Source organism: Oncorhynchus mykiss, chromosome 16 (genome assembly GCF_013265735.2).
Source record: "Oncorhynchus mykiss isolate Arlee chromosome 16, USDA_OmykA_1.1, whole genome shotgun sequence".
In the NCBI taxonomy this organism is placed as follows: domain Eukaryota; kingdom Metazoa; phylum Chordata; class Actinopteri; order Salmoniformes; family Salmonidae; genus Oncorhynchus; species Oncorhynchus mykiss.
In genome coordinates this window covers 72,008,170-72,022,309 of record NC_048580.1, presented here as the reverse complement: position 1 = coordinate 72,022,309, position 14,140 = coordinate 72,008,170, and the positions used below count along the sequence as shown (strand labels likewise).

General features: G+C 40.8%; 18 non-coding genes across 18 annotated transcripts; all 18 read left to right on the top strand.

The window, feature by feature from the left end:
* The first annotated feature begins 60 nt into the window (after window positions 1–60).
* trnah-gug lies at window positions 61–132 on the top strand. Its single transcript has one exon. It is a non-coding gene; the product is annotated as a tRNA-His (tRNA).
* A 505-nt stretch (window positions 133–637) lies between these two features.
* trnat-cgu lies at window positions 638–711 on the top strand. The gene has a single exon. It is a non-coding gene; the product is annotated as a tRNA-Thr (tRNA).
* Window positions 712–1,567: 856 nt separating this feature from the next.
* Window positions 1,568–1,641, top strand: trnat-cgu. The gene has a single exon. It is a non-coding gene; the product is annotated as a tRNA-Thr (tRNA).
* Window positions 1,642–2,481: 840 nt separating this feature from the next.
* Window positions 2,482–2,555, top strand: trnat-cgu. The gene has a single exon. It is a non-coding gene; the product is annotated as a tRNA-Thr (tRNA).
* Window positions 2,556–2,829: 274 nt separating this feature from the next.
* On the top strand, window positions 2,830–2,901 carry trnah-gug. The gene has a single exon. It is a non-coding gene; the product is annotated as a tRNA-His (tRNA).
* A 505-nt stretch (window positions 2,902–3,406) lies between these two features.
* On the top strand, window positions 3,407–3,480 carry trnat-cgu. The gene has a single exon. It is a non-coding gene; the product is annotated as a tRNA-Thr (tRNA).
* Window positions 3,481–4,331: 851 nt separating this feature from the next.
* trnat-cgu lies at window positions 4,332–4,405 on the top strand. Its single transcript has one exon. It is a non-coding gene; the product is annotated as a tRNA-Thr (tRNA).
* An 851-nt stretch (window positions 4,406–5,256) lies between these two features.
* Window positions 5,257–5,330, top strand: trnat-cgu. The gene has a single exon. It is a non-coding gene; the product is annotated as a tRNA-Thr (tRNA).
* A 274-nt stretch (window positions 5,331–5,604) lies between these two features.
* Window positions 5,605–5,676, top strand: trnah-gug. Its single transcript has one exon. It is a non-coding gene; the product is annotated as a tRNA-His (tRNA).
* Window positions 5,677–6,181: 505 nt separating this feature from the next.
* Window positions 6,182–6,255, top strand: trnat-cgu. The gene has a single exon. It is a non-coding gene; the product is annotated as a tRNA-Thr (tRNA).
* An 856-nt stretch (window positions 6,256–7,111) lies between these two features.
* Window positions 7,112–7,185, top strand: trnat-cgu. Its single transcript has one exon. It is a non-coding gene; the product is annotated as a tRNA-Thr (tRNA).
* Window positions 7,186–8,025: 840 nt separating this feature from the next.
* trnat-cgu lies at window positions 8,026–8,099 on the top strand. Its single transcript has one exon. It is a non-coding gene; the product is annotated as a tRNA-Thr (tRNA).
* An 851-nt stretch (window positions 8,100–8,950) lies between these two features.
* trnat-cgu lies at window positions 8,951–9,024 on the top strand. Its single transcript has one exon. It is a non-coding gene; the product is annotated as a tRNA-Thr (tRNA).
* An 851-nt stretch (window positions 9,025–9,875) lies between these two features.
* Window positions 9,876–9,949, top strand: trnat-cgu. The gene has a single exon. It is a non-coding gene; the product is annotated as a tRNA-Thr (tRNA).
* Window positions 9,950–10,804: 855 nt separating this feature from the next.
* trnat-cgu lies at window positions 10,805–10,878 on the top strand. The gene has a single exon. It is a non-coding gene; the product is annotated as a tRNA-Thr (tRNA).
* Window positions 10,879–11,718: 840 nt separating this feature from the next.
* On the top strand, window positions 11,719–11,792 carry trnat-cgu. Its single transcript has one exon. It is a non-coding gene; the product is annotated as a tRNA-Thr (tRNA).
* Window positions 11,793–12,643: 851 nt separating this feature from the next.
* Window positions 12,644–12,717, top strand: trnat-cgu. The gene has a single exon. It is a non-coding gene; the product is annotated as a tRNA-Thr (tRNA).
* Window positions 12,718–13,567: 850 nt separating this feature from the next.
* trnat-cgu lies at window positions 13,568–13,641 on the top strand. Its single transcript has one exon. It is a non-coding gene; the product is annotated as a tRNA-Thr (tRNA).
* The last annotated feature ends 499 nt before the right edge of the window (window positions 13,642–14,140 follow it).

Genomic DNA, 14,140 nt, shown 5'->3' with positions numbered 1-14,140 from the left:
AGCTTGTGCACATCACTTTCACAGCCTATGTAGGCTTTACAAAGCCACCTCTTGTAGCCAGCCGTGATCGTATAGTGGTTAGTACTCTGCGTTGTGGCCGCAGCAACCCCGGTTCGAATCCGGGTCACGGCACTGCAATGTACTTTCAGAAGGGTTGTTTTTTGAACAGGTTAAGACTTACTCTGAAAGCTAAGAAACTCAGCAACTCTGCCTTTTGACAAAGTTCCCCAGCATATCGTAGGTTAATTACTTACACGAACTGATTCATCTGCTGTTTCAGAGGTTTATACCATTTTTAAGCTCGAGAGCCAAATGAGAAATGCAGTGTCCTCGAACGACCAACATTATGAAGAAATGGTGTATGATTCTGAATGTTTACTCATATCTCGCGACCCACCCATGTTAATAACTGCTTTGGGTCCCAAATCATAGTTTAAGTATCCATGGCAGAGGTTCTTGAGTTTATTCATCTCGAGACCCAACTGAAAAATGTACTGTCCTCGAATGACCAATATTAGTAAAAGACATCTCTTTTGTGATGTGATTTTGCTAGACAGAGATGTAGGTTAAATTAATGAGAATGGTTTGATTCAAATAGGTGTGGGTGTTCACATCTGAAAAATATATCAGTTACATGGGTGCTGTGGCTTAGTTGGTTAAAGTGCCTGTCTCGTAAACAGGAGATCCTGAGTTCAAATCTCAGCAGTACCTTTTCAAGCATTTTATTGTACACATTGGTGGAGAAGGTCAGAAGGGAGGGCACTCAGGCTTTCTCACCAATCGGTTTAGAGAATTAGAGATGATGTGAGGAGGATGCAATTGAGATATTCCAATGTCACAGGAAAAGGCCACTTTTTGAATGTGTAAAGCTCGACTGTTTCTTCACTTTATTCATTATCGAGACCAATATGAAAAGTGTTTAGCCAGTTTGTGGACATCACTTTCACAGCCTATGTAGGCTTTACAGAGCCACCTCTTGTAGCCAGCCGTGATCGTATAGTGGTTAGTACTCTGAGTTGTGGCCGCAGCAACCCCGGTTCGAATCCGGGTCACGGCACTGCAATGTAATTTCATAAGGGTTGTTTTTTGAACAGGTTAAGACTTACTCTGAAAGCTAAGAAACTCAGCAACTCTCCCTTTTGACAAAGTTCCCCAGCATATCGTAGGTTAATTACTTACACGAACTGATTCATCTGCTGTTTCAGAGGTTTTTACCATTTTTAAGCTCGAGAGCCAAATGAGAAATGCAGTGTCCTCGAACAAACAACATTATGAAGAAATGGTGTATGATTCTGAATGTTTACTCACATCTCGCGACCCACCTATGACATGTTAATAACTGCTTTGTGTCCCAAATCATAGTTTAAGAATCCATGTCAGAGGTTCTTGAGTTTATTCATCTCGAGACCCAAATGAAAAATGTACTGTCCTCGAATGACCAATATTAGTAAAAGACATCTCTTTTGTGATGTGATTTTGCTAGACAGAGATGTAGGTTAAATTAATGATACTGGTTTGATTCAAATAGGTGTGGGTGTTCACATCTGCAAAATATATCTCTGTCATGGGTGCTGTGGCTTAGTTGGTTAAAGTACCTGTCTCGTAAACAGGAGATCCTGAGTTCAAATCTCAGCAGTACCTTTTCAAGCATTTTATTGTACACATTGGTGGAGAAGTTCAGAGGGGAGGGCACTCAGGTTTTCTCACCAATCGGTTTAGAGAATTAGAGATAATGTGAGGAGGATGCAATTGAGATATTCCAATGTCACGGAAAAAGGGCACTTTTTGAATGTGTAAAGCTCAACTGTTTCTTCACTTCATTCATTATCGAGACCAATATGAAAAGTGTTTAGCCAGTTTGTGCACATCACTTTCACAGCCTATGTAGGCTTTACAAAGCCACCTCTTGTAGCCAGCAGTGGTTAGTACTCTGCGTTGTGACAGCAGCAACCCCGGTTCGAATCCGGGTCACGGCACTGCAATGTAATTTCATAAGGGTTGTTTTTTGAACAGGTTAAGACTTACTCTGAAAGCTAAGAAACTCAGCAACTCTCCCTTTTGACAAAGTTCCCCAGCATATCGTAGGTTAATTACTTACACGAACTGATTCATCTGCTGTTTCAGAGGTTTATACCATTTTTAAGCTCGAGAGCCAAATGAGAAATGCAGTGTCCTCGAACGACCAACATTATGAAGAAATGGTGTATGATTCTGAATGTTTACTCATATCTCGCGACCCACCCATGTTAATAACTGCTTTGGGTCCCAAATCATAGTTTAAGTATCCATGGCAGAGGTTCTTGAGTTTATTCATCTCGAGACCCAACTGAAAAATGTACTGTCCTCGAATGACCAATATTAGTAAAAGACATCTCTTTTGTGATGTGATTTTGCTAGACAGAGATGTAGGTTAAATTAATGAGAATGGTTTGATTCAAATAGGTGTGGGTGTTCACGTCTGAAAAATATATCAGTTACATGGGTGCTGTGGCTTAGTTGGTTAAAGTGCCTGTCTCGTAAACAGGAGATCCTGAGTTCAAATCTCAGCAGTACCTTTTCAAGCATTTTATTGTACACATTGGTGGAGAAGGTCAGAAGGGAGGGCACTCAGGCTTTCTCACCAATCGGTTTAGAGAATTAGAGATGATGTGAGGAGGATGCAATTGAGATATTCCAATGTCACGGGAAAAGGCCACTTTTTGAATGTGTAAAGCTCGACTGTTTCTTCACTTTATTCATTATCGAGACCAATATGAAAAGTGTTTAGCCAGTTTGTGGACATCACTTTCACAGCCTATGTAGGCTTTACAGAGCCACCTCTTGTAGCCAGCCGTGATCGTATAGTGGTTAGTACTCTGCGTTGTGGCCGCAGCAACCCCGGTTCGAATCCGGGTCACGGCACTGCAATGTAAATTCATAAGGGTTGTTTTTTGAACAGGTTAAGACTTACTCTGAAAGCTAAGAAACTCAGCAACTCTCCCTTTTGACAACGTTCCCCAGCATATCGTAGGTTAATTACTTACACGAACTGATTCATCTGCTGTTTCAGAGGTTTTTACCATTTTTAAGCTCGAGAGCCAAATGAGAAATGCAGTGTCCTCGAACGACCAACATTATGAAGAAATGGTGTATGATTCTGAATGTTTACTCATATCTCGCGACCCACCCATGTTAATAACTGCTTTGGGTCCCAAATCATAGTTTAAGTATCCATGGCAGAGGTTCTTGAGTTTATTCATCTCGAGACCCAAATGAAAAATGTACTGTCCTCGAATGACCAATATTAGTAAAAGACATCTCTTTTGTGATGTGATTTTGCTAGACAGAGATGTAGGTTAAATTAATGATACTGGTTTGATTCAAATAGGTGTGGGTGTTCACATCTGCAAAATATGTCTCTTTCATGGGTGCTGTGGCTTAGTTGGTTAAAGTGCCTGTCTCGTAAACAGGAGATCCTGAGTTCAAATCTCAGCAGTACCTTTTCAAGCATTTTATTGTACACATTGGTGGAGAAGTTCAGAAGGGAGGGCACTCAGGTTTTCTCACCAATCGGTTTAGAGAATTAGAGATGATGTGAGGAGGATGCAATTGAGATATTCCAATGTCACGGAAAAAGGGCACTTTTTGAATGTGTAAAGCTCAACTGTTTCTTCACTTTATTCAGTATCGAGACCAATATGAAAAGTGTTTAGCCAGTTTGTGCACATCACATTCACAGCCTATGTAGGCTTTACAAAGCCACCTCTTGTAGCCAGCCGTGATCGTATAGTGGTTAGTACTCTGCGTTGTGGCTGCAGCAACCCCGGTTCGAATCCGGTTCATGGCACTGCAAAATACTTTCATAAGGGTTGTTTTTTGAACAGGTTAAGACTTACTCTGAAAGCTAAGAAACTCAGCAACTCTCCCTTTTGACAAAGTTCCCCAGCATATCGTAGGTTAATTACTTACACGAACTGATTCATCTGCTGTTTCAGAGGTTTTTACCATTTTTAAGCTCGAGAGCCAAATGAGAAATGCAGTGTCCTCGAACGACCAACATTATGAAGAAATGGTGTATGATTCTGAATGTTTACTCATATCTCGCGACCCACCCATGTTAATAACTGCTTTGGGTCCCAAATCATAGTTTAAGTATCCATGGCAGAGGTTCTTGAGTTTATTCATCTCGAGACCCAACTGAAAAATGTACTGTCCTCGAATGACCAATATTAGTAAAAGACATCTCTTTTGTGATGTGATTTTGCTAGACAGAGATGTAGGTTAAATTAATGATACTGGTTTGATTCAAATAGGTGTGGGTGTTCACATCTGCAAAATATATAGCTTTCATGGGTGCTGTGGCTTAGTTGGTTAAAGTGCCTGTCTCGTAAACAGGAGATCCTGAGTTCAAATCTCAGCAGTACCTTTTCAAGCATTTTATTGTACACATTGGTGGAGAAGGTCAGAGGGGAGGGCACTCAGGTTTTCTCACCAATCGGTTTAGAGAATTAGAGATCATGTGAGGAGGATGCAATTGAGATATTCCAATGTCACGGAAAAAGGGCACTTTTTGAATGTGTAAAGCTCTACTGTTTCTTCACTTTATTCAGTATTGAGACCAATATGAAAAGTGTTTAGCCGGTTTGTGCACATCACTTTCACAGCCTATGTAGGCTTTACAAAGCCACCTCTTGTAGCCAGGCGTGATCGTATAGTGGTTAGTACTCTGCGTTATGGCTGCAGCAACCCCGGTTCGAATCCGGGTCACGGCACTGCAATGTACTTTCAGAAGGGTTGTTTTTTGAACAGGTTAAGACTTACTCTGAAAGCTAAGAAACTCAGCAACTCTGCCTTTTGACAAAGTTCCCCAGCATATCGTAGGTTAATTACTTACACGAACTGATTCATCTGCTGTTTCAGAGGTTTTTACCATTTTTAAGCTCGAGAGCCAAATGAGAAATGCAGTGTCCTCGAACGACCAACATTATGAAGAAATGGTGTATGATTCTGAATGTTTACTCATATCTCGCGACCCACCCATGTTAATAACTGCTTTGGGTCCCAAATCATAGTTTAAGTATCCATGGCAGAGGTTCTTGAGTTTATTCATCTCGAGACCCAAATGAAAAATGTACTGTCCTCGAATGACCAATATTAGTAAAAGACATCTCTTTTGTGATGTGATTTTGCTAGACAGAGATGTAGGTTAAATTAATGATACTGGTTTGATTCAAACAGGTGTGGGTGTTCACATCTGCAAAATATGTCTCTTTCATGGGTGCTGTGGCTTAGTTGGTTAAAGTGCCTGTCTCGTAAACAGGAGATCCTGAGTTCAAATCTCAGCAGTACCTTTTCAAGCATTTTATTGTACACATTGGTGGAGAAGTTCAGAGGGGAGGGCACTCAGGTTTTCTCACCAATCTGTTTAGAGAATTAGAGATAATGTGAGGAGCATGCAATTGAGATATTCCAATGTCACGGAAAAAGGGCACTTTTTGAATGTGTAAAGCTCGACTGTATCTTCACTTTATTCATTATCGAGACCAATATGAAAAGTGTTTAGCCAGCTTGTGCACATCACTTTCACAGCCTATGTAGGCTTTACAAAGCCACCTCTTTTAGCCAGCCGTGATCGTATAGTGGTTAGTACTCTGCGTTGTGGCCGCAGCAACCCCGGTTCGAATCCGGGTCACGGCACTGCAATGTACTTTCAGAAGGGTTGTTTTTTGAACAGGTTAAGACTTACTCTGAAAGCTAAGAAACTCAGCAACTCTCCCTTTTGACAAAGTTCCCCAGCATATCGTAGGTTAATTACTTACACGAACTGATTCATCTGCTGTTTCAGAGGTTTATACCATTTTTAAGCTCGAGAGCCAAATGAGAAATGCAGTGTCCTCGAACGACCAACATTATGAAGAAATGGTGTATGATTCTGAATGTTTACTCATATCTCGCGACCCACCCATGTTAATAACTGCTTTGGGTCCCAAATCATAGTTTAAGTATCCATGGCAGAGGTTCTTGAGTTTATTCATCTCGAGACCCAACTGAAAAATGTACTGTCCTCGAATGACCAATATTAGTAAAAGACATCTCTTTTGTGATGTGATTTTGCTAGACAGAGATGTAGGTTAAATTAATGAGAATGGTTTGATTCAAATAGGTGTGGGTGTTCACATCTGCAAAATATATCAGTTACATGGGTGCTGTGGCTTAGTTGGTTAAAGTGCCTGTCTCGTAAACAGGAGATCCTGAGTTCAAATCTCAGCAGTACCTTTTCAAGCATTTTATTGTACACATTGGTGGAGAAGGTCAGAAGGGAGGGCACTCAGGCTTTCTCACCAATCGGTTTAGAGAATTAGAGATGATGTGAGGAGGATGCAATTGAGATATTCCAATGTCACGGGAAAAGGCCACTTTTTGAATGTGTAAAGCTCGACTGTTTCTTCACTTTATTCATTATCGAGACCAATATGAAAAGTGTTTAGCCAGTTTGTGGACATCACTTTCACAGCCTATGTAGGCTTTACAGAGCCACCTCTTGTAGCCAGCCGTGATCGTATAGTGGTTAGTACTCTGAGTTGTGGCCGCAGCAACCCCGGTTCGAATCCGGGTCACGGCACTGCAATGTAATTTCATAAGGGTTGTTTTTTGAACAGGTTAAGACTTACTCTGAAAGCTAAGAAACTCAGCAACTCTCCCTTTTGACAAAGTTCCCCAGCATATCGTAGGTTAATTACTTACACGAACTGATTCATCTGCTGTTTCAGAGGTTTTTACCATTTTTAAGCTCGAGAGCCAAATGAGAAATGCAGTGTCCTCGAACAAACAACATTATGAAGAAATGGTGTATGATTCTGAATGTTTACTCACATCTCGCGACCCACCTATGACATGTTAATAACTGCTTTGTGTCCCAAATCATAGTTTAAGAATCCATGTCAGAGGTTCTTGAGTTTATTCATCTCGAGACCCAAATGAAAAATGTACTGTCCTCGAATGACCAATATTAGTAAAAGACATCTCTTTTGTGATGTGATTTTGCTAGACAGAGATGTAGGTTAAATTAATGATACTGGTTTGATTCAAATAGGTGTGGGTGTTCACATCTGCAAAATATATCTCTGTCATGGGTGCTGTGGCTTAGTTGGTTAAAGTACCTGTCTCGTAAACAGGAGATCCTGAGTTCAAATCTCAGCAGTACCTTTTCAAGCATTTTATTGTACACATTGGTGGAGAAGTTCAGAGGGGAGGGCACTCAGGTTTTCTCACCAATCGGTTTAGAGAATTAGAGATAATGTGAGGAGGATGCAATTGAGATATTCCAATGTCACGGAAAAAGGGCACTTTTTGAATGTGTAAAGCTCAACTGTTTCTTCACTTCATTCATTATCGAGACCAATATGAAAAGTGTTTAGCCAGTTTGTGCACATCACTTTCACAGCCTATGTAGGCTTTACAAAGCCACCTCTTGTAGCCAGCAGTGGTTAGTACTCTGCGTTGTGACAGCAGCAACCCCGGTTCGAATCCGGGTCACGGCACTGCAATGTAATTTCATAAGAGTTGTTTTTTGAACAGGTTAAGACTTACTCTGAAAGCTAAGAAACTCAGCAACTCTCCCTTTTGACAACGTTCCCCAGCATATCGTAGGTTAATTACTTACACGAACTGATTCATCTGCTGTTTCAGAGGTTTTTACCATTTTTAAGCTCGAGAGCCAAATGAGAAATGCAGTGTCCTCGAACGACCAACATTATGAAGAAATGGTGTATGATTCTGAATGTTTACTCATATCTCGCGACCCACCCATGTTAATAACTGCTTTGGGTCCCAAATCATAGTTTAAGTATCCATGGCAGAGGTTCTTGAGTTTATTCATCTCGAGACCCAAATGAAAAATGTACTGTCCTCGAATGACCAATATTAGTAAAAGACATCTCTTTTGTGATGTGATTTTGCTAGACAGAGATGTAGGTTAAATTAATGATACTGGTTTGATTCAAATAGGTGTGGGTGTTCACATCTGCAAAATATATCTCTTTCATGGGTGCTGTGGCTTAGTTGGTTAAAGTGTCTGTCTCGTAAACAGGAGATCCTGAGTTCAAATCTCAGCAGTACCTTTTCAAGCATTTTATTGTACACATTGGTGGAGAAGGTCAGAGGGGAGGGCACTCAGGTTTTCTCACCAATCGGTTTAGAGAATTAGAGATCATGTGAGGAGGATGCAATTGAGATATTCCAATGTCACGGAAAAAGGGCACTTTTTGAATGTGTAAAGCTCTACTGTTTCTTCACTTTATTCAGTATCGAGACCAATATGAAAAGTGTTTAGCCGGTTTGTGCACATCACTTTCACAGCCTATGTAGGCTTTACAAAGCCACCTCTTGTAGCCAGGCGTGATCGTATAGTGGATAGTACTCTGCGTTATGGCTGCAGCAACCCCGGTTTGAATCCGGGTCACGGCACTGCAATGTACTTTCAGAAGGGTTGTTTTTTGAACAGGTTAAGACTTACTCTGAAAGCTAAGAAACTCAGCAACTCTTCCTTTTGACAAAGTTCCCCAGCATATCGTAGGTTCATTACTTACACGAACTGATTCATCTGCTGTTTCAGAGGTTTTTACCATTTTTAAGCTCGAGAGCCAAATGAGAAATGCAGTGTCCTCGAACGACCAACATTATGAAGAAATGGTGTATGATTCTGAATGTTTACTCATATCTCGCGACCCACCCATGTTAATAACTGCTTTGGGTCCCAAATCATAGTTTAAGTATCCATGGCAGAGGTTCTTGAGTTTATTCATCTCGAGACCCAAATGAAAAATGTACTGTCCTCGAATGACCAATATTAGTAAAAGACATCTCTTTTGTGATGTGATTTTGCTAGACAGAGATGTAGGTTAAATTAATGATACTGGTTTGATTCAAATAGGTGTGGGTGTTCACATCTGCAAAATATATCTCTTTCATGGGTGCTGTGCCTTAGTTGGTTAAAGTGCCTGTCTCGTAAACAGGATGTCCTAAGTTCAAATCTCAGCAGTACCTTTTCAAGCATTTTATTGTACACATTGGTGGAGAAGGTCAGAGGGGAGGGCACTCAGGTTTTCTCACCAATCGGTTTAGAGAATTAGAGATAATGTGAGGAGGATGCAATTGAGATATTCCAATGTCACGGAAAAAGGGCACTTTTTGAATGTGTAAAGCTCAACTGTTTCTTCACTTTATTCAGTATCGAGACCAATATGAAAAGTGTTTAGCCGGTTTGTGCACATCACTTTCACAGCCTATGTAGGCTTTACAAAGCCACCTCTTGTAGCCAGGCGTGATCGTATAGTGGATAGTACTCTGCGTTATGGCTGCAGCAACCCCGGTTTGAATCCGGGTCACGGCACTGCAATGTACTTTCAGAAGGGTTGTTTTTTGAACAGGTTAAGACTTGCTCTGAAAGCTAAGAAACTCAGAAACTATGCCTTTTGACAAAGTTCCCCAGCATATCGTAGGTTCATTACTTACATGAACTGATTCATCTGCTGTTTCAGAGGTTTTTACCATTTTTAAGCTCGAGAGCCAAATGAGAAATGCAGAGTCCTCAAACGACCAACATTATGAAGAAATGGTGTATGATTCTGAATGTTTACTCATATCTCGCGACCCACCCATGTTAATAACTGCTTTGGGTCCCAAATCATAGTTTAAGTATCCATGGCAGAGGTTCTTGAGTTTATTCATCTTCGGACCCAAATGAAAAATGTACTGTCCTCGAATGACCAATATTAGTAAAAGACATCTCTTTTGTGATGTGATTTTGCTAGACAGAGATGTGGGTTAAATTAATGAGAATGGTTTGATTCAAATAGGTGTGGGTGTTCACATCTGCAAAATATATCTCTTTCATGGGTGCTGTGGCTTAGTTGGTTAAAGTGCCTGTCTCGTAAACAGGAGATTCTGAGTTCAAATCTCAGCAGTACCTTTTCAAGCATTTTATTGTACACATTGGTGGAGAAGGTCAGAGGGGAGGGCACTCAGGTTTTCTCACCAATCGGTTTAGAGAATTAGAGATGATGTGAGGAGGATGCAATTGAGATATTCCAATGTCACGGAAAAAGGGCACTTTTTGAATGTGTAAAGCTCAACTGTTTCTTCACTTTATTCATTATCGAGACCAATATGAAAAGTGTTTAGCCAGTTTGTGCACATCACTTTCACAGCCTATGTAGGCTTTACAAAGCCACCTCTTGTAGCCAGGCGTGATCGTATAGTGGTTAGTACTCTGCGTTGTGGCCGCAGCAACCCCGGTTCGAATCCGGGTCACGGCACTGCAATGTACTTTCAGAAGGGTTGTTTTTGAACAGGTTAAGACTTACTCTGAAAGCTAAGAAACTCAGCAACTCTCCCTTTTGACAAAGTTCCCCAGCATATCGTAGGTTAATTACTTACACGAACTGATTCATCTGCTGTTTCAGAGGTTTTTACCATTTTTAAGCTCGAGAGCCAAATGAGAAATGCAGTGTCCTCGAACAAACAACATTATGAAGAAATGGTGTATGATTCTGAATGTTTACTCACATCTCGCGACCCACCTATGACATGTTAATAACTGCTTTGTGTCCCAAATCATAGTTTAAGAATCCATGTCAGAGGTTCTTGAGTTTATTCATCTCGAGACCCAAATGAAAAATGTACTGTCCTCGAATGACCAATATTAGTAAAAGACATCTCTTTTGTGATGTGATTTTGCTAGACAGAGATGTAGGTTAAATTAATGATACTGGTTTGATTCAAATAGGTGTGGGTGTTCACATCTGCAAAATATATCTCTGTCATGGGTGCTGTGGCTTAGTTGGTTAAAGTACCTGTCTCGTAAACAGGAGATCCTGAGTTCAAATCTCAGCAGTACCTTTTCAAGCATTTTATTGTACACATTGGTGGAGAAGTTCAGAGGGGAGGGCACTCAGGTTTTCTCACCAATCGGTTTAGAGAATTAGAGATAATGTGAGGAGGATGCAATTGAGATATTCCAATGTCACGGAAAAAGGGCACTCTTTGAATGTGTAAAGCTCAACTGTTTCTTCACTTCATTCATTATCGAGACCAATATGAAAAGTGTTTAGCCAGTTTGTGCACATCACTTTCACAGCCTATGTAGGCTTTACAAAGCCACCTCTTGTAGCCAGCAGTGGTTAGTACTCTGCGTTGTGACAGCAGCAACCCCGGTTCGAATCCGGGTCACGGCACTGCAATGTAATTTCATAAGGGTTGTTTTTTGAACAGGTTAAGACTTACTCTGAAAGCTAAGAAACTCAGCAACTCTCCCTTTTGACAACGTTCCCCAGCATATCGTAGGTTAATTACTTACACGAACTGATTCATCTGCTGTTTCAGAGGTTTTTACCATTTTTAAGCTCGAGAGCCAAATGAGAAATGCAGTGTCCTCGAACGACCAACATTATGAAGAAATGGTGTATGATTCTGAATGTTTACTCATATCTCGCGACCCACCCATGTTAATAACTGCTTTGGGTCCCAAATCATAGTTTAAGTATCCATGGCAGAGGTTCTTGAGTTTATTCATCTCGAGACCCAAATGAAAAATGTACTGTCCTCGAATGACCAATATTAGTAAAAGACATCTCTTTTGTGATGTGATTTTGCTAGACAGAGATGTAGGTTAAATTAATGATACTGGTTTGATTCAAATAGGTGTGGGTGTTCACATCTGCAAAATATATCTCTTTCATGGGTGCTGTGGCTTAGTTGGTTAAAGTGTCTGTCTCGTAAACAGGAGATCCTGAGTTCAAATCTCAGCAGTACCTTTTCAAGCATTTTATTGTACACATTGGTGGAGAAGGTCAGAGGGGAGGGCACTCAGGTTTTCTCACCAATCGGTTTAGAGAATTAGAGATCATGTGAGGAGGATGCAATTGAGATATTCCAATGTCACGGAAAAAGGGCACTTTTTGAATGTGTAAAGCTCTACTGTTTCTTCACTTTATTCAGTATCGAGACCAATATGAAAAGTGTTTAGCCGGTTTGTGCACATCACTTTCACAGCCTATGTAGGCTTTACAAAGCCACCTCTTGTAGCCAGGCGTGATCGTATAGTGGATAGTACTCTGCGTTATGGCTGCAGCAACCCCGGTTTGAATCCGGGTCACGGCACTGCAATGTACTTTCAGAAGGGTTGTTTTTTGAACAGGTTAAGACTTGCTCTGAAAGCTAAGAAACTCAGAAACTATGCCTTTTGACAAAGTTCCCCAGCATATCGTAGGTTCATTACTTACACGAACTGATTCATCTGCTGTTTCAGAGGTTTTTACCATTTTTAAGCTCGAGAGCCAAATGAGAAATGCAGTGTCCTCGAACGACCAACATTATGAAGAAATGGTGTATGATTCTGAATGTTTACTCATATCTCGCGACCCACCCATGTTAATAACTGCTTTGGGTCCCAAATCATAGTTTAAGTATCCATGGCAGAGGTTCTTGAGTTTATTCATCTCGAGACCCAACTGAAAAATGTACTGTCCTCGAATGACCAATATTAGTAAAAGACATCTCTTTTGTGATGTGATTTTGCTAGACAGAGATGTAGGTTAAATTAATGATACTGGTTTGATTCAAATAGGTGTGGGTGTTCACATCTGCAAAATATATCTCTTTCATGGGTGCTGTGGCTTAGTTGGTTAAAGTGCCTGTCTCGTAAACAGGAGATCCTGAGTTCAAATCTCAGCAGTACCTTTTCAAGCATTTTATTGTACACATTGGTGGAGAAGGTCAGAGGGGAGGGCACTCAGGTTTTCTCACCAATCGGTTTAGAGAATTAGAGATAATGTGAGGAGGATGCAATTGAGATATTCCAATGTCACGGAAAAAGGGCACTTTTTGAATGTGTAAAGCTCAACTGTTTCTTCACTTTATTCAGTATCGAGACCAATATGAAAAGTGTTTATCCAGCTTGTGCACATCACTTTCACAGCCTATGTAGGCTTTACAAAACCACCTCTTGTAGCCAGCCGTGATCGTATAGTGGTTAGTACTCTGCGTTGTGGCCGCAGCAACCTCGGTTCGAATCCGGGTCACAGCACTGCAATGTACTTTCAGAAGGGTTGTTTTTTGAACAGGTTAAGACTTACTCTGAAAGCTAAGAAACTCAGCAACTCTCCCTTTTGACAAAGTTCCCCAGCATATCGTAGGTTAATTACTTATACGAACTGATTCATCTGCTGTTTCAGAGGTTTTTACCATTTTTAAGCTCGAGAGCCAAATGAGAAATGCAGTGTCCTCGAACGACCAACATTATGAAGAAATGGTGTATGATTCTGAATGTTTACTCATATCTCGCGACCCACCCATGTTAATAACTGCTTTGGGTCCCAAATCATAGTTTAAGTATCCATGGCAGAGGTTCTTGAGTTTATTCATCTCGAGACCCAAATGAAAAATGTACTGTCCTCGAATGACCAATATTAGTAAAAGACATCTCTTTTGTGATGTGATTTTGCCAGACAGAGATGTGGGTTAAATTAATGAGAATGGTTTGATTCAAATAGGTGTGGGTGTTCACATCTGGAAAAATATCTCTTTCATGGGTGCTGTGGCTTAGTTGGTTAAAGTGCCTGTCTCGTAAACAGGTGATCCTGAGTTCAAATCTCAGCAGTACCTTTTCAAGCATTTTATTGTACACATTGGTGGAGAAGGTCAGAGGGGAGGGCACTCAGGTTTTCTCACCAATCGGTTTAGAGAATTAGAGATGATGTGAGGAGGATGCAATTGAGATATTCCAATGTCACGGAAAAAGGGCACTTTTTGAATGTGTAAAGCTCAACTGTTTCTTCACTTTATTCATTATCGAGACCAATATGAAAAGTGTTTAGCCAGTTTGTGCACATCACTTTCACAGCCTATGTAGGCTTTACAAAGCCACCTCTTGTAGCCAGCCGTGATCGTATAGTGTTTAGTACTCTGCGTTGTGGCCGCAGCAACCCCGGTTCGAATCTGGGTCACGGCACTGCAATGTACTTTCAGAAGGGTTGTTTTTTGAACAGGTTAAGACTTACTCTGAAAGCTAAGAAACTCAGCAACTCTGCCTTTTGACAAAGTTCCCCAGCATATCGTAGGTTAATTACTTACACGAACTGATTCAACTGCTGTTCCAGAGGTT